The sequence below is a fragment of the Nerophis ophidion genome, linkage group LG01, assembly GCF_033978795.1.
Source record: "Nerophis ophidion isolate RoL-2023_Sa linkage group LG01, RoL_Noph_v1.0, whole genome shotgun sequence".
Taxonomy (NCBI): Eukaryota; Metazoa; Chordata; class Actinopteri; order Syngnathiformes; family Syngnathidae; genus Nerophis; species Nerophis ophidion.
The window spans coordinates 11,000,057-11,021,441 of NC_084611.1; the positions used below are offsets into that span (position 1 = coordinate 11,000,057).

Genomic DNA, 21,385 nt, shown 5'->3' on the forward strand with positions numbered 1-21,385 from the left:
TTTGTAAGATTAAAAACGTTTCTGTAAATTATTCTTAAAATGATGTATTTTTTCTTTCATAACTCTGATTTCATTAAAAAGAGCTTCACTACACATCTTAAACAAAGCCTCCAGCTCTGCCGACGAGATGTCAGTCTGAAAATGTGTAGAATTACAAATCATGTTTCCATATGAGTTGGGAAATTGTGTTCGATGTAAATATAAACAAAATATAATGATTTGCAAATAATTTTCAACCCATATTCAGTTGAATATGCTACAAAGACAACATATTTGATGTTCAAACTGATAAACTTTTTTTTTGTTGCAAATAATCATCAACTTTAGAATTTGATGCCAGCAACACGTGACAAAAAAGTTGGGAAAGGTGCTAATAAATACTGATAAAGTTGAGGAATGCTCATCAAACACTTATTTGGAACATCCCACAGGTGTGCAGGCTAATTGGGAACAGGTGGGTGCCATGATTGGGTATAAAAACAGCTTTCCCCAAAAATGCTCAGTCTTTCACAAGAAAGGATGGGGCGAGGTACACCCCTTTGTCCACAACTGTGTGAGCAAATAGTCAAACAGTTTAAGAACAACGTTTCTCAAAGTGCAATTGCAATAAATTTAGGGATTTCATCATCTAGGCTCCATAATATCATCAAAAGGTTCAGAGAATCTGGAGAAATCACTCCACGTAAGCGACATGGCCGGAAACCAACATTGAATGACCGTAACCTTCGATCCCTCAGATGGCACTGTATCAAAAACCGACATTAATCTCTAAAGGATATCACCACATGGGCTCAGGAACACTTCAGAAAACCGCTGTCACTAAATACAGTTGGTCGCTACATCTGTAAGTGCAAGTTAAAGCTCTACTTTGCAAAGTGAAAGCCATTTATCAACAACATCCAGAAACGCCGCCGGCTTCTCTGGGACCGAGATCATCTAAGATGGACTGATGCAAAGTGGAAAAGTGTTCTGTGGTCTGACGAGTCCGAATTTCAAATTGTTTTTGGAAATATTTGACATTGTGTCATCCGGACCAAAGGGGAAACGAACCATCCAGACTGTTATCGACGCAAAGTTGAAAAACCAGCATCTGTGATGGTATGGGGGTGCATTAGTGCCCAAGGCATGGGTAACTTACACATCTGTGAAGGCACCATTAATGCTGAAAGGTACATACAGGTTTTGGAACACAATATGCTGCCATCTAAGCGCCGTCTTTTTCATGGACGCCCCTGCTTATTTCAGCAAGACAATGCCAATCCACATTCAGCACGTGTTACAACAGCGTGGCTTCGTAGAAAAAGCGTGCAGGTACTTTCCTGGCCCGCCTGCAGTCCAGACCTGTTTCCCATGGAAAATGTGTGGCCCATTATGAAGTGTAAAATACGACAGCGGAGACCCCGGACTGTTGAAGGACTGAAGCTCTACATAAAACAAGAATGGGAAAGAATTCCACTTTCAAAGCTTCAACAATTAGTTTCCTGAGTTCCCAAATGTTTATTGAGTGTTATATGGAAACGGGGTTTGTATAATTTTCAACAGGGGAAAAAATGGAGGGTGGTTGTTGTTTATTTGAATGAAAGCTTCACTACACATCTTAAATCAAAGCCTGGCACTTTGCTATCTCGACAATTTGTGTCCAGCTGGTGCAATTCTTGGCATCACAGCTGATATCAAGTTGTCGTGGCCGAGAGGTTAAGGCGATGGACTAGAAATCCATTGGGGTCTCCCCGCGCAGGTTCGAATCCTGCCGACAACGACTTACTTCTTCATCGTTCTGACTAATTAAACATCATTTTTTTACTCGGGCTGCGTTTTGTGTGTGACAACCAGACGCATCAAAAAATGCGTGGAGATTCATGCATCTTGGCCATGACTCAGCAAGGAAAGGCAAACCAATGACACGTTAATGAAACACACAAGACATCTTTGGACAGGTCCAATAAATCAAAATACCAGCCACCCGGACAGCTGCTGCAACAATTGGTTTTACATAACCAAATAATTTTCGATCAAACTGTGAGAAACCGTCTCAGGGGAGCTCATCTGCATGCTCGTCGTCCTCATCTGGGTCTCCACCTGACTGCAGTTCCTGGTCGTAACCGACTTGAGTGGGCAAGTGCTCACATTCGATGTTGCCTGGCACGTTAGAGAGGTGTTCTCTTCTCGGATTAATGACAGTGTGGGAGAGTGGTTGGCTGATTTGAACAATGTGAATGGAGTGGCCCACGGTGGGGGTGTGGTTACGGTATGTGCAGGAGTATGTTATGGACAACGAACGCGAGTTTACGTTAAAAACAACTGTTTGGATGCAAACAAGCTAATTGCAGAGTCTTTTAGGATAGGTTGAAAGGACAGTGTTGTATGTCACACAGTTATCGAGAGATTTAAAGGTTAGAAGGGGGACTATAACAGGTTGTCATGGCCGAGCGGTTAAGGCGATGGACTAGAAATCCATTGGGGTCTCCCCGCGCAGGTTCGAATCCTGCCGGCAACGTCTTTTATGTTACGTTTAAAATGAGAACAACCATGCAAACTTTTGTACTTTGTTATAAAAAAGGTAAGTTTGATACAGGTGTGGAATTATAAAAATGTGTCTTCTTTAGCAGGGCTCTCATTACTGCAGTTTTAAAATCAGCAGGAAAGAAATGTAAAATCTCCCCTCTCAAAGAACTATCAAATATTCTCCCAAATAATTGTTTGGAACTGAATCTAAAGGATTTGTTTTGGGTTTCATTGGAGGAAAAAAAAAAGGCCAACTCTCAGCATGAACCAGGACAAAACTTTCCAGTGTTTCCTCGGGTAAAAACAGAGACTGTGTTGGATTAAAAGCAGAGTGAGGAGATAAAAAGTCACATCTGATGGTGTTTATTGTTTATCTGATGGATCCTGACGACCGCGTCACGTCCAACTTTTGAATGTAACACAACTTTATTTACTTAAAATCGCAACGGTTTTTGTTCAGCAGGTCTGTAGAATTAAAAAAAACTTGTTATATAAAAACATTATCATGGTCACATTTGCAAATGTTTTTGTAAGATTAAAAACGTTTCTGTAAATTATTCTTAAAATGATGTATTTTTTCTTTCATAACTCGGATTTCATTAAAAAGAGCTTCACTACACATCTTAAACAAAGTCTCCAGCTCTGCCGACGAGATGTCAGTCTAAAAATGTGTAGAATTACAAATCATGTTTCCATATGAGTTGGGGAATTGTGTTCGATGTAAATATAAATGATTTGCAAACCATTTTCAACCCATATTCAGTTGAATATGCTACAAAGACAACATATTTGATGTTTAAACTGATAAACTTTTTTTTTGTTGCAAATAATCATTAACTTTAGAATTTGATGCCAGCAACACGTGACAAAGAAGTTGGGAAAGGTGGCAATAAATACTGATAAAGTTGAGGAATGCTCATCAAACACTAATTTGGAACATCCCCCAGGTGTGCAGGCTAATTGGGAACAGGTGGGTACCATGATTGGGTATAAAAACAGCTTCCCAAAAAATGCTCAGTCTTTCACAAGAAAGGATGGGGCGAGGTACACCCCTTTGTCCACAACTGCGTGAGCAAATAGTCAAACAGTTTAAGAACAACGTTTCTCAAAGTGCAATTGCAAGAAATTTAGGGATTTCAACATCTACGGTCCATAATATCATCAAAAGGTTCAGAACATCTGGAGAAATCACTCCACGTAAGCGACATGGCCGGAAACTATGATTGAATGACCATGACCTTCGATCCCTCAGATGGCACTGTATCAAAAACCGACATCAATCTCTAAAGGATATCACCACATGGGCTCACGAACACTTCAGAAAACCACTGTCACTAAATACAGTTCGTCGCTACATCTGTAAGTTTAAGTTAAAGCTCTACTATGCAAAGCGAAAGCCATTTATCAACAACATCCAGAAACGCTGCCGGCTTCTCTGGGCCCGAGATCATCTAAGATGGACTGATACAAATTGGAAAAGTGTTCTGTGGTCTGACGAGTCCACATTTCAAATTGTTTTTGGAAATATTCGACATCGTGTCATCCGGACCAAAGGTGAAGCGAACCATCCAGAATGTTGTCGACGCAAAGTTCAAGTTTTCCCCTTTTTTCAACAGGGGAAAAAAGGGAGGGTGGTTGTTGTTTATTTGAATGAAAGCTTCACTACACATCTTAAATCAAAGCCTGGCACTTTGCTATCTCGACAATTTGTGTCCAGCTGGTGCAATTCTTGGCTTTACAGCTGATATCAAGTTGTCGTGGCCGAGTGGTTAAGGCGATGGACTAGAAATCCATTGGGGTCTCCCCGCGCAGGTTCAAATCCTGCCGTCAACGGAAGCTGTTTTTAAAAAAAAAAAAAAAGTAAAACAAACATGCCGATTACTGTAGAAGCAACATGACCGTACAAAGCCAACAAGGAGGTCTTAAGAGGCGCACCACCTCCACATAGTTGCTTAAAAACACGTTTTTCTAAAATGTTATTGTGGAGGGAGATGTTGTCAGCGCTGCCTGCAGGAGCAAAGGTCACCGCCTCTGTCCATGGTGGCAGTGCTGATGGCGAGACACAGCCGGCAGGTGATTAGATTTCACAGGTGGTACGTGTTAATCTAATCATTTGTTGTCTTTAACAGTAAGCGGCCGGGAGCAGAGGGAGAGAGGATACGGACGTGGCTGGAGAGTCGCGTCCTGCTGGAGAGAGAACTTTGTTGAAGAAATTGATCATTAAAACTTTGTTCAAACGGCACGCTTGACTCCTGTGAAGTGTCTGTCAGTGGGACCGCTAGGAAGTAACTGTTAAAATGTTAAGTTTGATACAGGTGTGGAGTTAGCAAAATTGCTCCTCCTTAGCAGGGCTCTCATTACTGCAGTTTTAAAATCAGCAGGAAAGACCCTCGTCTGTAGTCAGCTATTTAAAAACATTTAAAATCTCCTCTCTCAAATAAACATCAAATATTCTCCAAAATAATTGTTTTATTCGTTTTATTCTGACCACTGGTTTGGTAACCAATGGTTAAAATCTTGACGTTAATGAAAACTTCTTCATCTTGTGCAGTTGTTTTCTAGACATAGGGATGGGATTTTATTTTTATTTTTAAGATGCCCATGCTATTTTCTGTTTGTTGTTATCGATTCATATTTTTGGACACTCATTTTTTGTTAACCCTGAATTTTTTACACTGAGTTTATTTCACTGAAATTTTCAGCACTGCATTTTTCAGCTCTGATTTTTTTAACCTAATTTTTTAACACTAATTTTTTTTTTTACATTTTAGTTTTTTAACACTCAATTTTTCAGCACTGATTTTTTTTTTACTGAATTTTTTTAGACTTATTTCACCAGAAGTGACTTTTGCTTTTTAAAGCAGCACTGGATTTTTTGACACTGAATTTTAGGTTAGCAAAGAGATGCTGTTGAGTTGTCGTGGCCGAGCGGTTAAGGCGATGGACTAGAAATCCATTGGGGTCTCCACGCGCAGGTTCGAATCCTGCTGAAAACATCATTAATGTTACGTTCAAAAGGAGAGCAACCATGCAAACTTTTCTAATGTTATAAAAAAGTTAAGTCTGATACAGGTGTGGAATTATTAAAATGTGTCTTCTTTAGCAGGGCTCTCATTACTGCAGTTTTAAAATCAGCAGGAAATACATTTCAAATCCCCCCTCTCAAAAAACTATTGTCGAAAGTTTCAGAAAATCTGGAGAAATCACTCCACGTAAGCGGCATGGCCGGAAACCAACATTGAATGACCGTGACCTTCGATCCTTCAGACAGCACTCTATCAAAAACCGACATCAATCTCTAAAGGATATCACCACATGGGCTCAAAAAAACTTTAGAAAACCACTGTCACTAAATACAGTTGGTCGCTACATCTGTAAGTGCGAGTTAAAGCTCTACTATGCAAAGCGGAAGCCTTTTATCAACAACATCCAGAGATGCCGCCGGTTCGAATCCTGCCGACAACGACTTACTTCTTCATGGTTCTGACTAATTAAACATAATTTTTTTACTCGGGCTGCGTTTTGTGTGTGACAACCAGACGCATCAAAAAATGCGTGGAGATTCATGCATCTTGGCGTCACCGCCATGACTCAGCAAGGAAAGCCAAACCAACGCCACGTTAATCAAACACACAAGACATCTTTGGACAGGTCCAATAAATCAAATTACCAGCCACCCGGACAGCTGCTGCAACAATTGGTTTACATATAATTTCTGGTCAAATTGAGCGGAACCGTCTCAGGGGAGCTCATCTGCATGCTCGTCGTCCTCATCTGGGTCTCCACCTGACTGCAGTTCCTGGTCGTAACCGACTTGAGTGGGCAAGTGCTCACATTCGATGTTGCCTGGCACGTTAGAGAGGTGTTCTCTTCTCGGATTAATGACAGTGTGGGAGAGTGGTTGGCTGATTTGAACAATGTGAATGGAGTGGCCCGCGGTGGGGGTGTGGTTACGGTATGTGCAGGAGTATGTTATGGACAACGAACGCGAGTTTACGTTAAAAACAACTGTTTGTATTCAAACGAGCTAATTGCAGAATCTTTTAGGAATGGTTGAAAGGACAGTGTTGTATGTCACACAGTTATCGAGAGATTTAAAGGTTAGAAGGGGGACTATAACAGGCTGTCGTGGCCGAGTGGTTAAGGCGATGGACTAGAAATCCATTGGGATCTCCCCGCGCAGGTTCGAATCCTACCGGCAACGTCATTTATGTTACGTTTAAAATGAGAACAACCATGCAAACTTTTGTACTTTGTGATAAAAAAGGTAAGTTTGATACAGGTGTGGAATTATAAAAATGTGTCTTCTTCAGCAGGGCTCTCATTACTGCAGTTTTAAAATCAGCAGGAAATACATTTCAAAACCCCCCTCTCAAAGAACTATTGAATATTCTCCAAAATAATTGTTTGGAATTGAATCTAAAGGATTTGTTTTGGGGTTCATAGGAGAAGAAAAAAAGGCCAACTCTCAGCATGAACCAGGACAAAACTTTCCAGTGTTTCCTCGGGTAAAAACAGAGACTGTGTTGGATTAAAAGCAGAGTGAGGAGATAAAAAGTCACATCTGATGGTGTTTATTGTTTATCTGATGGATCCTGACGACCGCGTCACGTCCAACTTTTGAATGTAACACAACTTTATTTACTTAACATTGCAACGGTTTTTGTTCAGCAGGTCTGTAGAATTAAAAATACTTGTAATATAAAAACATTATCATGGTCAAATTTGCAAGTTTTTTGAAAGATTAAAATGTTTTCGTAAATTATTCTTAAAATGATTTATTTTTCCTTTCATAACTCTGAAATGTTGTCGTATTACAATTTCATCAAAAGTAGCTTCACTACACATCTTAAACAAAGCCTCCAGCTCTGCCGACGAGATGTCAGTCTGAAATTGTGTAGTATTAGAATTTTCTGTCAATTTATGGAATAATTTCAACAGGTGAAAAAATGGGAGGGTGGTTGTTGTTTATTTTAATGAAGGCTTCACTACACATCTTAAATGGACCCGGATATTAAGTTGTCGTGGCCGAGTGGTTAAGGCGATGGACTAGAAATCCATTGGGGTCTCCACGCGCAGGTTCGAATCCTGCTGACAACGACTTTTTGTTTCATGATTCTGACTATATGAACATTATTTTATTTTAGTCGGGCTGTGTTTTGTGTGTGACGACAACACGCATCAAATAAGTTTGGAGAATCTTGCATCTTGGCGTCGCGGCCATGACTCAGCAACCAAACCAACGCCACGTTAATCATGCACATATGACCCCAAATACCTTTTTAGACAGGTCGAATAAATCAAATTACCAGCCACCCGGACAGCTGCTGCAGCAATTGGTTTGCATGACCAAAACATTTCTGATCAAAGTGTGAGAAACTGAAAAGAAAGCTCATCTGTATGCTCGTCGTCCTCATCTGCACTCAATTTTTTTTTACATTTTATTTTTCAGCACAGATTTTTATTTTTAACTGAATTTTTTAGCCTTATTTCACCAGGAGTGAGTTTTGCTTTTTGAAGCAGCACATTTTTTGACACTGATTTTTTTTTTTTTACCCTGAATTTTTTACACCAAGTTTATTTGAATGAACTTTTCAGCACTGAAATTTTTACACGGAATTTTCAGCACTGATTTTCTAACACTTAATTTTTCAGCACTGATTTTTCATAATTTTTAGCACTCAATTTTTTTACATTTAATTTTTTTACACTGAGTTTTTTTAGCACTCAATTTTTTTACATTTAATTTTTTTACACTGAGTTTTTTTAGCACTCAATTTTTTTTTAAGCTGAATATTTTTTACATTGCATTTTTCCCCATTTAATTATTTTTTGCAAAAACGCAAAAAATTCAGTGTCAAATAAAAAAGCTTTCGTAATGAAGACACAAATTGATTTTCACCAAGGCTTGATCTGCTTAGCACTCAGCTTCTAAAACGTGTAGCCGGAAACCAACATCGAATGACCGTGACCTTCAACTCCTCAGATGGCACTGTATCAAAAACCGACATCAATCTCTAAAGGATATCACCACATGGGCTCAGGAACACTTCAGAAAACCACTGACACTAAATACAGTTGGACGCTACATCTGTAAGCGCGAGTTAAAGCTCTACTATGCAAAGCGAAAGCCATTTATCAACAACATCCAGAAATGCCGCTGGCTTCTCTGGGCCTGAGATCATCAAAGATGGACTGATGCAAAGGGGAAAAATGTTCTGTGGTCTGACGAGTCCACTTTTCAAATGTTTTTGGAAATGTTAGACATCGGGGAAGCGAACCATCCAGACTGTTATGGACGCAAAGTTCAAAAGCCAGCATCTGTGATGGTATGGGGGTGCATTAGTGCCCAAGACATGGGTAACTTACACATCTGTGAAGGCACCATTAATTCTGAAAGGTAAATACAGGTTTTGGAACAACATATGCTGCGTCTTTTTCATGGACGCCCCTGCTTATTTCAGCAAGCCAATGCCAAACCACATTCAGCACGTGTTACAACAGCGTGGCTTCGTAGAAAAAGCGTGCGGGTACTTTCCTGGCCCGCCTGCAGTCCAGACCTGTTTCCCATCAAAAATGTGTGGCGCATTATGAAGTGTAAAATACGACAGCGGAGACCCCGGTCTGTTGAAGGACTGAAGCTCTACATAAAACAAGAATGGGAAAGAATTCCACCTTCAAAGCTTCAAGAATTAGTTTCCTCAGTTCCCAAACGTTTATTGAGTGTTATATGGAAACGGGGTTTGTACAATTTTCAACAAGGGAAAAAAGGGAGGGTGGTTGTTGTTTATTTGAATGAAAGCTTCACTACACATCTTAAATCAAAGCCTGGCACTTTGCTATCTCGACAATTTGTGTCCAGCTGGTGCAATTCTTGTCATCACAGCTGATATCAAGTTGTCGTGGCCGAGTGGTTAAGGCGATGGACTAGAAATCCATTGGGGTCTCCCCGCGCAGGTTCGAATCCTGCCGACAACGGAAGCTGTTTATTTTTAAAAAGTAAAACAAACATGCCGATTACTGTAGAAGCAACATGACCGTACAAAGCCAACAAGGAGGTCTTAAGAGGCGCACCACCTCCACATAGTTGCTTAAAAACACGTTTTTCTAAAATGTTATTGTGGAGGGAGATGTTGTCAGCGCTGCCTGCAGGAGCAAAGGTCACCGCCTCTGTCCATGGTGGCAGTGCTGACGGCGAGACACAGCCGGCAGGTGATTAGATTTCACAGGTGGTACGTGTTAATCTAATCATTTGTTGTCTTTAACAGTAAGCGGCCGGGAGCAGAGGGAGAGAGGATACGGACGTGCCTGGAGAGTCGCGTCCTGCTGGAGAGAGAACTTTGTTGAAGAAATTGATCATTAAAACTTTGTTAAAACGGCACGCTTGACTCCTGTGAAGTGTCTGTCAGTGGGACCGCTAGGAAGCGACTGTTAAAATGTTAAGTTTGATACAGGTGTGGCGTTATCAAAATTGCTACTCCTTAGCAGGGCTCTCATTACTGCAGTTTTAAAATCAGCAGGAAAGACCCCCGTCTGTAGTCAGCTATTTAAAAACATTTAAAATCTCCTCTCTCAAAGAAACATCAAATATTCTCCAAAATAATTGTTTTATTCTGACCACTGGTTTGGTAACGAATGTTTAGAATCTTGCTGTTAATGAAAACTTCTTCATCTTGTGCAGTTGTTTGCTAGACATAGGGATGGGAATTTTTTTAATTTTTAAGATCCCCTAAAAATGTTCTGTTTGTTTTTATCAATTCATATTTTTTGACACTGATTTTTTGTTAACCCTGATTTTTTTACACTGAGTTTATTTCACTGAAATTTTCAGCACTGCATTTTTCAGCTCTGAATTTTTTTTTACACTGAATTTTTCAGCGCTGATTTTTTTTACCTAAATTTTTATCACTCAGTTTTTTTTTACATTTTATTTTTTTAACACTCAATTTTTCAGCACTGATTTTTTTTTACTGAATTTTTTTGCCTTATTTTACCAAAAGTGACTTGCTTTTTAAAGCAGCACTGGATTTTTTGGCACTGAATTTTAGGTTTGTTGAGGCATTCTTTCGGGTTGTCGTGGCCGAGTGGTTAAGGCGATGGAATAGAAATCCATTGGGGTCTCCCCGCGCAGGTTCGAATCCTGCCGATAACGTCAGTTATGTTACGTTCAAAAGGAGAACGACCGTGAAAACTTATCTGATGTTATAAAAAAGGTAAGTCTGATACAGGTGTGAAATTATTAAAATCTGTCTTCTTTAGCAGGGCTCTCATTACTGCAGTTTTAAAATCAGCAGGAAATACATTTCAAATCCCCCCTCTCAAAGAACTGTTGTCAAAAGTTTCAGAGAATCTGGAGAAATCACTCCATGTAAGCGGCATGGCCGGAAACCAACATTGAATGACCGTGACCTTCGATTATTGAGACAGAACTGTATCAAAAACCGACATCAATCTCTAAAGGATATCACCACATGGGCTCAGGAACACTTCAGAAATCCACTGTCACTAAATGCAGTTTGTCGCTACATCTGTAAGCGCAAGTTAAAGCTCTACTATGCAAAGCGAAAGCCATTTATCAACAACATCCAGAAACGCCGCCGGCTTCTCTGGGCCCGAGATCATCTAAGATTGACTGATGCAAAGTGGAAAAATGTTCTGTGGTCTGACGAGTCCACTTTTCAAATGTTTTTGGAAATGTTAGACATTGGGGAAGCGAACCATCTAGACTGTTATGGACGCAAAGTTGAAAAGCCAGCATCTGTGATGGTATGGGGGTGCATCAGTGCCCAAGGCATGGGTAACTTACACATCTGTGAAGGCACCATTAATGCTGAAAGGTACATACAGGTTTTGGAACAACATATGCTGCGTCTTTTTCATGGACGCCCCTGCTTATTTCAGCAAGCCAATGCCAAACCACATTCAGCACGTGTTACAACAGCGTGGCTTCGTAGAAAAAGCGTGCGGGTACTTTCCTGGCCCGCCTGCAGTCCAGACCTGTTTCCCGTGGAAAATGTGTGGCGCATTATGAAGCGTAAAATACGACAGCGGAGACCCCGGACTGTTGAAGGACTGAAGCTCTACATAAAACAAGAATGGGAAAGAATTCCACCTTCAAAGCTTCAACAATTAGTTTCCTCAGTTCCCAAACGTTTATTGAGTGTTATATGGAAACGGGATTTGTACAATTTTCAACAGGGCAAAAAAGGGAGGGTGGTTGTTGTTTATTTGAATGAAAGCTTCACTACACATCTTAAATCAAAGCCTGGCACTTTGCTATCTCGACAATTTGTGTCCAGCTGGTGCAATTCTTGGCATCACAGCTGATATCAAGTTGTCGTGGCCGAGTGGTTAAGGCGATGGACTAGAAATCCATTGGGGTCTCCCCACGCAGGTTCGAATCCTGCCGACAACGGAAGCTGTTTATTTTTAAAAAGTAAAACAAACATGCCGATTACTGTAGAAGCAACATGACCGTACAAAGCCAACAAGGAGGTCTTAAGAGGCGCACCACCTCCACATAGTTGCTTAAAAACACGTTTTTCTAAAATGTTATTGTGGAGGGAGATGTTGTCGGCGCTGCCTGCAGGAGCAAAGGTCACCGCCTCTGTCCATGGTGGCGGTGCTGACGGCGAGACACAGCCAGCAGGTGATTAGATTTCACAGGTGGTACGTGTTAATCTAATCATTTGTTGTCTTTAACAGTAAGCGGCCGGGAGCAGAGGGAGAGAGGATACGGACGTGGCTGGAGAGTCGCGTCCTGCTGGAGAGAGAACTTTGTTGAAGAAATTGATCATTAAAACTTTGTTCAAACGGCACGCTTGACTCCTGTGAAGTGTCTGTCAGTGGGACCGCTAGGAAGCGACTTTCACAGTTATGTCAAAATTTTAAATTTGATACAGGTGTGGCATTATCAAAATTGCTCCTCCTTAGCAGGGCTCTCATTACTGCAGTTTTAAAATCAGCAGGAAAGACCCCCGTCTGTAGTCAGCTATTTAAAAACATTTAAAATCTCCTCCGTCAAAGAAACATCAAATATTCTCCAAAATAATTGTTTTATTCTTTTTATTCTGACCACTGGTTTGGTAACGAAGGTTTAGAATTTTGCCGTTAATGAAAACTTCTTCATCTTGTGCAGTTGTTTGCTAGACATAGGGAAAGGGTTTTTATTTTTATTTTTAAGATGCCCATGCCATTTTATGTTTGTTGTTATCGATTTATATTTTTTGACACAGATTTTTTTTAACCCTGAATTTTTTGCACTGAGTTTATTTCACTGAAATTTTCAGCACTGCATTTTTCAGCTCAGATTTTTTTTTTACATTGAATTTTTCAGCGCTGATTTTTTTAACCTAAATTTTTAACACTCAATTTTTATTTTTATTTTTATTTTTTAACACTCAATTTTTCAGCACAGATTTTTTTTTAACTGAATTTGTTAGCCTTATTTCACCAGAAGTGAGTTTTGCTTTTTGAAGCAGCACATTTTTTGACACTGAATTTTTTTTTTTACCCTGAATTCTATCTTGCCGATTGTATTGTACCGTATGTCCCGGCAAGAAATCTGCGTTCAAAAGACTCCGGCTTATTAGTGATTCCTAGAGCTCAAAAAAAGTCTGCGGGCTATAGAGCGTTTTCCGTTCGGGCTCCAGTACTCTGGAATGCCCTCCCGGTAACAGTTCGAGATGCTACCTCAGTAGAAGCATTTAAGTCTCATCTTAAAACTCATTTGTATACTCTAGCCTTTAAATAGACCTCCTTTTTAGACCAGTTGATCTGCCGCTTCTTTTCTTTCTCCTATGTCCCCCCCTCCCTTGTGGAGGGGGTCCGGTCCGATGACCATGGATGAAGTACTGACTGTCCAGAGTCGAGACCCAGGATGGACCGCTCGTCGGGACCCAGGATGGACCGCTCGCCTGTATCGGTTGGGGACATCTCTACGCTGCTGATCCGCTTCAGATGGTTTCCTGTGGACGGGACTCTCGCTGCTGTCTTGGAGCCACTATGGATTGAACTTTCACAGTATCATGTTAGACCCGCTCGACATCCATTGCTTTCGGTCCCCTAGAGGGGGGGGTTACCCACATCTGAGGTCCTCTCCAAGGTTTCTCATAGTCAGCATTGTCGCTGGCGTCCCACTGAATGTGAATTCTCCCTGCCCACTGGGTGTGAGTTTTCCTTGCCCTTTTGTGGGTTCTTCCGAGGATGTTGTAGTCGTAATGATTTGTGCAGTCCTTTGAGACATTTGTGATTTGGGGCTATATAAATAAACATTGATTGATTGATTTACACTGAGTTTGTTACACTGAACTTTTCAGCACTGATTTTTTTACACTGAATTTTTCAGCGCCAAATTTTTATAACAATGAATTTTTCAGCACAGATTTTTTTATTTCGCCATATTTCACCAGAAGTGAGTTTGCTTTTTGAAGAAGCACATTTTTTGACACTGAATTTTTTACACTGAATTTTCAGCACTGATTTTTTTACACCAAATTTTTCGACACTGAATTTTTCAACACTGGCATTTTTCATCCCTTAATTTTTTTTACACTGCATTTATCGACGCTGATTTTTTTTAGACTGGTTTTTCTCCACTAAGATTTTTTTTACATTGAATTCTTTAGCACTGACATTTTTCAGCACTGGATTTTTTGACACTGAACTACTCAGCACTGAATTTATTGATTCTGAATTTTTTTTTACACTGATTTTTTTCAGCACTTCTTTTTTTTTAACTGAAATTTTTACCCTGAATTCTTTACACTGAGTTTATTACACTGAACTTTTCAGCACTGATTTTTTTTACACTGAATTTTTCAGCACTGATTTTTTTATACTGAATTTTTCAGCACCTACATTTTTCAGCGCTGAATTTTTTGCTTTATTTCTCCAGAAGTGAGATTTGCTTTTTGAAGAAACACAATTTTTGACAATGATTTTTTTTACCCTCAATTTTTTAGACTAAGCTTTTTTACGCTGAATTTTCAGCACTGATTTTTTTACACCGTATTTTTCGACACAAAATTTTTCAGCACTGATTTTTTTTTACACTGAATTTTTCGACACTGAATTTTTCACCGCTGAATTTTTTGACACTGAATTTTCAGCACTGATTTTTTTCCGCCGTATTTTTCGACACTAAATTTTTCAGCACTGATTTTTTTTTACACTGAATTTTTCGACACTGAATTTTTTGACACTGAATTTTTCAGCAGTGAATTTTTTTACACTGAATTTATTGACACTTAATTTTTTTTACACTGTTTCTTCCACACTAACATTTTCAGCACTGATTTTTTCATTGCATTCTTCAACTGCATTTCTCAGTACTGAATTTTTTGACAATTAACTTTTCAGCACTGAATTTATTGACTCTGAATTTTTTTACACTGATTTTTCTCCGCTGAATTTTTTAGCACTGATTTTTTTTAACTGAACTTTTTAGCACCAATTTTTTTTTACACTGAATTTTTCAGCACTCCATTTTTCTTCACGCTGAATATTTTTACATTGCATTTTTCACCATTGAATTCTTTTACAATGACTTTTTCATCACTGAATTTTGTTACACTGAGTTTTTCAGCACTGAATGTCTTTGACACTGAATTTTTGATTTACACCTAATTTTATACTCCAAATTTTTATATCAGCACATTTTGCTCACATTGTTTTCTCAATGGAAAAAGTAAGCATTTTTTAATGTAAAAAACTAAATTTAGTTCTCAAAATTTTAACGCAAAAAATTCAGTGTCAAATAAAAACGCTTTCGTAATAAAGACACAAACTAACCTCCACTAACGCTTGATCTGCTTAATACTCAGCTTCTAAAACACGTAGCTTCTTTATATATATATATATATATATATATATATATATATATATATATATATATATATATATATATATATACATATATATATATATACCGTTAATTTAAAACCTCTTCTCACTCCTGCGCTAACCAAAGGCATGCGGTAAAAGTAAGCATGTGCTACTTATTTTAAAACCTCTTCTCACACCGGCACTTACCAAACGCATGCAGTAAAAATTTGAGTGTGATGTAAGCTTGGACCTTAAATCCTACTGAATAGCTCTTAATCTTCTTCCCTTTATGCGATTTCAAATTACCGGTATTGAAATCACCCTCCTCCATTTTGAAAATGATGACAGGGGAAGTGTCACTCGTGACATCACGAGTTTGACCAGGCAGTAATTCAAGACAGGTGCATACTATATGCCCTGCGGCAATTCAAGGAAATACGATATATATATATATATATATATATGTTTCTGGATCATCATTTTTCCCGTTTGTTTTTGAAGTCTGCCAACGTCTGTCAAATTAAGACGCTGACATTTGCTTGAAATGAGCAAAATACGTAAATACTACAAATTATTATGGATGTACTTTTTGCATCCATACTTACAGCGTGTATAAAAAAAATGTTTTTAAGGTGTTTGGATGTTTCTATAGTGCTTTATAGGCGGAAGAATTCAAATCCACTTTACCTTCACTGTTAGCCACCTCTTGCTAGCCATTATTTACGATTTAGAATGCATGACCGAGAAAAAGACACATGTTTTGTTGTCCTTTTTGCCCCAAAAAATACAGTTTCTCTTTAAGTATGAACATCTGTGAGCTGCATGCTTTCAACCGTGACTTCTTGAATGGATTATTTTTGGCCTAAAGACGGGAGGATAGAGAGAACGAGAGAGCGAGAGAGAGAGAGAGAGAGAGAGAGAGAGAGAGAGGTAAGTGTGTCAGGAGAAGCAGTCACACCTTCAACGCCAAGGAGGAAATGGCGGTGGTCCTGATGTGAGACGCCATCTGCTTGAACTCACAACTTCACTTGCGGCAAACCGGCTGTTGATTGGACTTCACCGTCACGGCGCCTCTGAGAGTTCAATTCCCAACTTTTTTTTGTATTATTTTTTTTTTTTAGTGGAGCCAGGAAGAAGGAAAAAAAAAAACAAGATGAGATACGAGATCATGAAAAGACAAAATGGTGTGTTACGAAGCCACGCTCTTGTAACACGTGACTCGGCATTGTCTTGCTGAAATAAGCAGGGGCGTCCATGACAACGTTGCTCCAAAACCTGTATGTACCTTTCAGCATTAATGGTGCCTTCACAAATCTGTAAGTTACCCATGCCTTGGGCGCTAATACACCTCCATACCATCACAGATGCTGGCTTTTGGACTTTGTGCCTATAACAGTCCGGATGGTTCTTTTTCCTCTTTGGTCGCGGAAGGACACGACGTCCAAAGTTTCCAAAAACAATTTGAAATGTGGACTCGTCAGACCACGGAACACTTTTCCACTTTGCAGCGGTCCATGTTTGATGAGATGGGGCCCAGCAAAAGCCGGCGGCGTTTCTGGGTGTTGTTGATAAATGGCTTTGGCTTTGCATAGTGGCAAAGCACTTAAACCTGAGGGTTGCAGGTTCGCTTCCCACCTATTGACATCCAAATCGCTGCCGTTGTGTCCTTGGGCAGGACACTTCACCCTTTGCCCCCGGTGCCGCTCACACTGGTGAATGAATGATGACGCAAACTGGCAGCCATGATTCCGTCAGTCCACCGCAGGGTAGCTGTGGCTACAGATGTAGCTTACCACCACCAGGTGTGAATGAATGATGGGTTCCAACTTCTCTGTGAGCGCTTTGTGCATCTAACAATAGAAAAGCGCGATATAAATCTAATCCATTATTATTAATATTAGAGTTTTAATTAGTGAAGTGAAGCGAATTATATTTATATAGCACTTTTCTCTAGTGACTCAAAGCGCTTTACATAGTGAAACCCAATATCTAAGTTACATTTAAACCAGTGTGGGTGGCACTGGGAGCAGGTGGGTAAAGTGTCTTGCCCAAGGACACAACGGCAGTGACTAGGATGGTGGAAGCGGGAATCGAACCTGCAACCCTCAAGTTGCTGGCACGGCCACTCTACCAACCGAGCTATACCGCCCATCCTAGCATTTACGGATGTAGCCACCAACTGTAGTTACTGATAGTGGTGTTTTGAAATGTTCCTGAGCCCATGTGGTGATATCCTTTAAACACTGATGTCGGTTTTTGATGCCTGAGCCACTTATGTGCAGGGATTTCTCCAGATTCTCTGAACCTTTTGGTGATATTACGGACCCTAGATGGTGAAATCCCGAGATTCGTTGCAATAGCTTGTTGAGAAATGTTGTTCTTAAACTGTTTTGACGATTTCCTCACGCATTTGTTCACAAAGTGGTGACCGTTTCCCAATCCTTGTTTGTGAACGACTGAACATTTCATGGAAGCTGCTTTTATACCCAACTCATGGCACCCACCTGTTCCCAATCAGCCCGTTCACCTGTGGGATGTTCCAAATAAGTGTTTGATGAGCATTCCTCAACTCCCTCAGTCTTTTTTGCCACTCGTGCCAGCTTTTTGGAAACATGTCGCAGGCATCACATTCCAAATGAGCTAATATCTGCAAAAACTAACAAAGTTTACCAGTTGGAACATTAAATAGTCTATTCAATTGAATATAAGTTGAAAATGATTTTGCAAATCATTCTATTCTGTTTTTATTTACTATTTACACAACGTGACAACTTCGCTGGTTTTGGGAAATATTAGAGGACGTCCAGTGCGCTGTGAATTCACTGACCTTTTCCTCCCAGTAATGCAAATAAAAGTTTTTATGGAATCATGGAGGAGATAACACGGTGCTGCTTGAGGGCCACAACAACCACGAGGGGGGGGCACGTGATTATAGCGAGAGGTTTTGGTCACTTATACTTTGACGGACTCTCTCTGCTAAACTTCTATATGGTCAAAATGTCTCCTGGGATCACTTTAGTTTGGTTTAAGCAGTTTCGCCATTCAACAGCCCATTGAGATAATTGCTAATTTAGCATCGCTTCAAATGCGGTCATACAGACGGATTCATGGTGGTATTTCTAAAACGACCAAATTATATAAGTTTATATTGTAGCTGAACGTTTTCCCCAAATATATAATATCTAAAAAAACATTTGCTTTATATATTTTTTGCCCATTTATTATGTTTTGTTGACTTTTTTCAATTAACTGTGAAGTTAAATAATTTTATATTTAATTAAATTCTGAAATAATTAATTAAAATGATGAACTAATCAAATAATTAAATCATGACATAATGAATTAAACCAGGAAATAATTAATGAAATCATGAAATAATTATTTGAATAACGAAATCAATTAATAATTAATTAAATCGTGAAATAATTAATTATTTGATTAAAATGATGAAATAATCAATTAAATATTGAATCAATGATTAATGACATCATGACATAATTCTTTTAATCATGACATAAATAAATCGTAAATACTGATTTGAATAATGTTATCATTTAATAATTAGTTAAATTGTGAAATGATGGAATACTCAATTAATATTAATTATTTTATGACGTAATTATTTAAATTATAACATAATAAATTAAATCATGTAATGATTATTTAAATAATGAATTGAATTCATATTGAATTAAATGGCAAAATAATTAATTATTTGATTAAAATGATGAAATAATCCATTTAATATTGAATCAATCAGATAATTATTGTAATAATCATGAAATAAATAAATCATAAAAAATGTATTCGAAGAATTTTATTTAATAATTAGTTACATTGTGAAATAATTTAATAATTAAAATTATGGAACCCTCATTCAAGTATAATTAATGATTAATTATCCCATGATATATTTATTTCCACCATGAAATAATGGATTTAATCGTGAAATAATTATTTGAATAATTAAGTCATTGAGAAATTAAATTGTGGAATAAATAATTAAAATGATCAATCAACGGTAATTGAATCTTTGATCATAAAATAATGAATTAAATTGTAAAGTAATTATTTGAATAATGAAATCAATTAATAATTAATTAAATTGTGAATTAATTAAATATTGGATTAAAATGGTGAAATAATAAATTAAATATTGAATCAATGATTAAAAAAATCACTACATAATTATTTTAATCATGAGAAAATTGTAAATATTTATGTTATCATTTATTCATTAATTAATTTGTGGAATAATTAAAATGGAATATTCAATTAATAATTGAATCAATAATTAATTATTTCATGACATGTTTTTTTAAATAAATCCTATATATTCATTCAAATAATGTTATCATTTAATTATTAATTAAATTGTGGAATAATTAAAATGGAATATTCAATTAATAATTGAATCAATAAATAATTATTTCATGACATGATCTTTTAAATTGTGGAATAAATAATTAAAATGATGATATAATCAAATTTTGAATCAATGATTAATTAAACTATGACATGAAATAATGAATCAAATCGTAAAACAATTATTTGAATAATGAAATCATATAATAATCAATTAAAATGTGAAATAATTAATTTGATTAAAATGATGAGGTAATCAACAAAATATTGAATCAATGATTAATAATATCATGACATCATTATTTTAATCATGAAATTAATACATCAAAACATTTTATTCGAATCCTGTTATCATTTAATAATTACTTATATTGTAAAATAAATAAATAATTAAAATGATGAAATACTGAAATAGGTATTAAATCAATGATTAATTATTTCATGGTATGATTATTTAAACCATGAAATAATCAATTCAGCCGGGAAAAAGCTATTTGAATAATCAAGTCATTTAGAAATCAAATTGTGGAATCAATAAATAAAATGATGAATATTGAATCAATTATTAATTAAATCATGACATAAATAGTTAGATCATGAATTGAATTCAATCGTGAAATAATTATTTGAAAAATTAAATAATTTAATAATTAATTAAATTGTAAAATAATTCATTACAATTATGAAACAATCAATTAAGTATTGAATTAATGATTAATTAATTCATGACATAAACATTTAAAACACTAAACAATGGATTAAATCTTGAAATAATCATTTGAATAGTGAAATCATTTAGAAATCCATTAAATTGTGTAAAAAATTCAGCGTAATAAACTCAGTCTAAACAATCCTGTGTGTTAAACTCAGTGTAAAAAAAATCCACTTCTGAAAAATTCAAAAAAATTATTCGATATCACAATAAATAAAACAAAATGCACCCATGTTCTAAATTCACTGCTGAAAAATTCAGTGTCGAAAAATTCAGTGTAAAAAATATTAAAGGCTGAAAAATTCAGTGTAAAAAAAACAGCGCTGAAAAAATTAGTGTAAAAAAACCAGTGCTAAAATTTGTGTAAAAAAATTAAATGCTGAAAAATTCAGTGTAAAAAAACCAGTGCTGAAAAAATTAGTGTAAAAAAACCAGTGCTAAAATTTGTGTAAAAAAATTAAATGCTGAAAAATTCAGTGTAAAAAAATACACAACTGAAGAATTTAGTGTCAAAAAAAATTACTGCTGAAAAGCCTAACAAACTCCGTCCAAAAAAATCAACGTGATAAACTCAGTGTAAAAAAAAATCACTGCTGAAAAATTCAGGGTCGAAAAATTCAGTGTAAAAAAATTAAATGCTGAATAATTCAGTGTAAAAAAAATCCACTGCTGAAAAATTCAGTGTACAAAAAATCAGCGTAATAAAAGCAGTCTAAAAAAAATCAGTGTGATAAACTCAGTGTAAAAAAAACAAACAGTGTAGTAAACTCAGTGTAAAAAAATTCACTGCTGAAAAATTCAGTGTAAAAAAAACAGCGCTGAAAAAATCAGTGTAAAAATCCAGTGCTAAAATTTGTGTAAAAAAATTAAATGCTGAAAATTTCAGTGTAAAAAAATACACAACTGAAGGATTTAGTGTCAAAAAAAAATTACTGCCGAAAAGCCTAACAAACTCCGTCTAAAAAAATCAATGTGATA

The 21,385-nt window shown here is 37.2% G+C and overlaps 9 non-coding genes across 9 annotated transcripts; all 9 read left to right on the plus strand.

The window, feature by feature from the left end:
* The first annotated feature begins 1,677 nt into the window (after positions 1 to 1,677).
* Positions 1,678 to 1,759, plus strand: trnas-aga (transfer RNA serine (anticodon AGA)). Its single transcript has one exon. It is a non-coding gene; the product is annotated as a tRNA-Ser (tRNA).
* Positions 1,760 to 2,415: 656 nt separating this feature from the next.
* trnas-aga (transfer RNA serine (anticodon AGA)) lies at positions 2,416 to 2,497 on the plus strand. Its single transcript has one exon. It is a non-coding gene; the product is annotated as a tRNA-Ser (tRNA).
* Positions 2,498 to 4,256: 1,759 nt separating this feature from the next.
* On the plus strand, positions 4,257 to 4,338 carry trnas-aga (transfer RNA serine (anticodon AGA)). Its single transcript has one exon. It is a non-coding gene; the product is annotated as a tRNA-Ser (tRNA).
* Positions 4,339 to 5,419: 1,081 nt separating this feature from the next.
* On the plus strand, positions 5,420 to 5,501 carry trnas-aga (transfer RNA serine (anticodon AGA)). Its single transcript has one exon. It is a non-coding gene; the product is annotated as a tRNA-Ser (tRNA).
* Positions 5,502 to 6,627: 1,126 nt separating this feature from the next.
* trnas-aga (transfer RNA serine (anticodon AGA)) lies at positions 6,628 to 6,709 on the plus strand. Its single transcript has one exon. It is a non-coding gene; the product is annotated as a tRNA-Ser (tRNA).
* An 814-nt stretch (positions 6,710 to 7,523) lies between these two features.
* Positions 7,524 to 7,605, plus strand: trnas-aga (transfer RNA serine (anticodon AGA)). Its single transcript has one exon. It is a non-coding gene; the product is annotated as a tRNA-Ser (tRNA).
* Positions 7,606 to 9,401: 1,796 nt separating this feature from the next.
* On the plus strand, positions 9,402 to 9,483 carry trnas-aga (transfer RNA serine (anticodon AGA)). Its single transcript has one exon. It is a non-coding gene; the product is annotated as a tRNA-Ser (tRNA).
* Positions 9,484 to 10,575: 1,092 nt separating this feature from the next.
* Positions 10,576 to 10,657, plus strand: trnas-aga (transfer RNA serine (anticodon AGA)). The gene has a single exon. It is a non-coding gene; the product is annotated as a tRNA-Ser (tRNA).
* A 1,181-nt stretch (positions 10,658 to 11,838) lies between these two features.
* Positions 11,839 to 11,920, plus strand: trnas-aga (transfer RNA serine (anticodon AGA)). The gene has a single exon. It is a non-coding gene; the product is annotated as a tRNA-Ser (tRNA).
* The last annotated feature ends 9,465 nt before the right edge of the window (positions 11,921 to 21,385 follow it).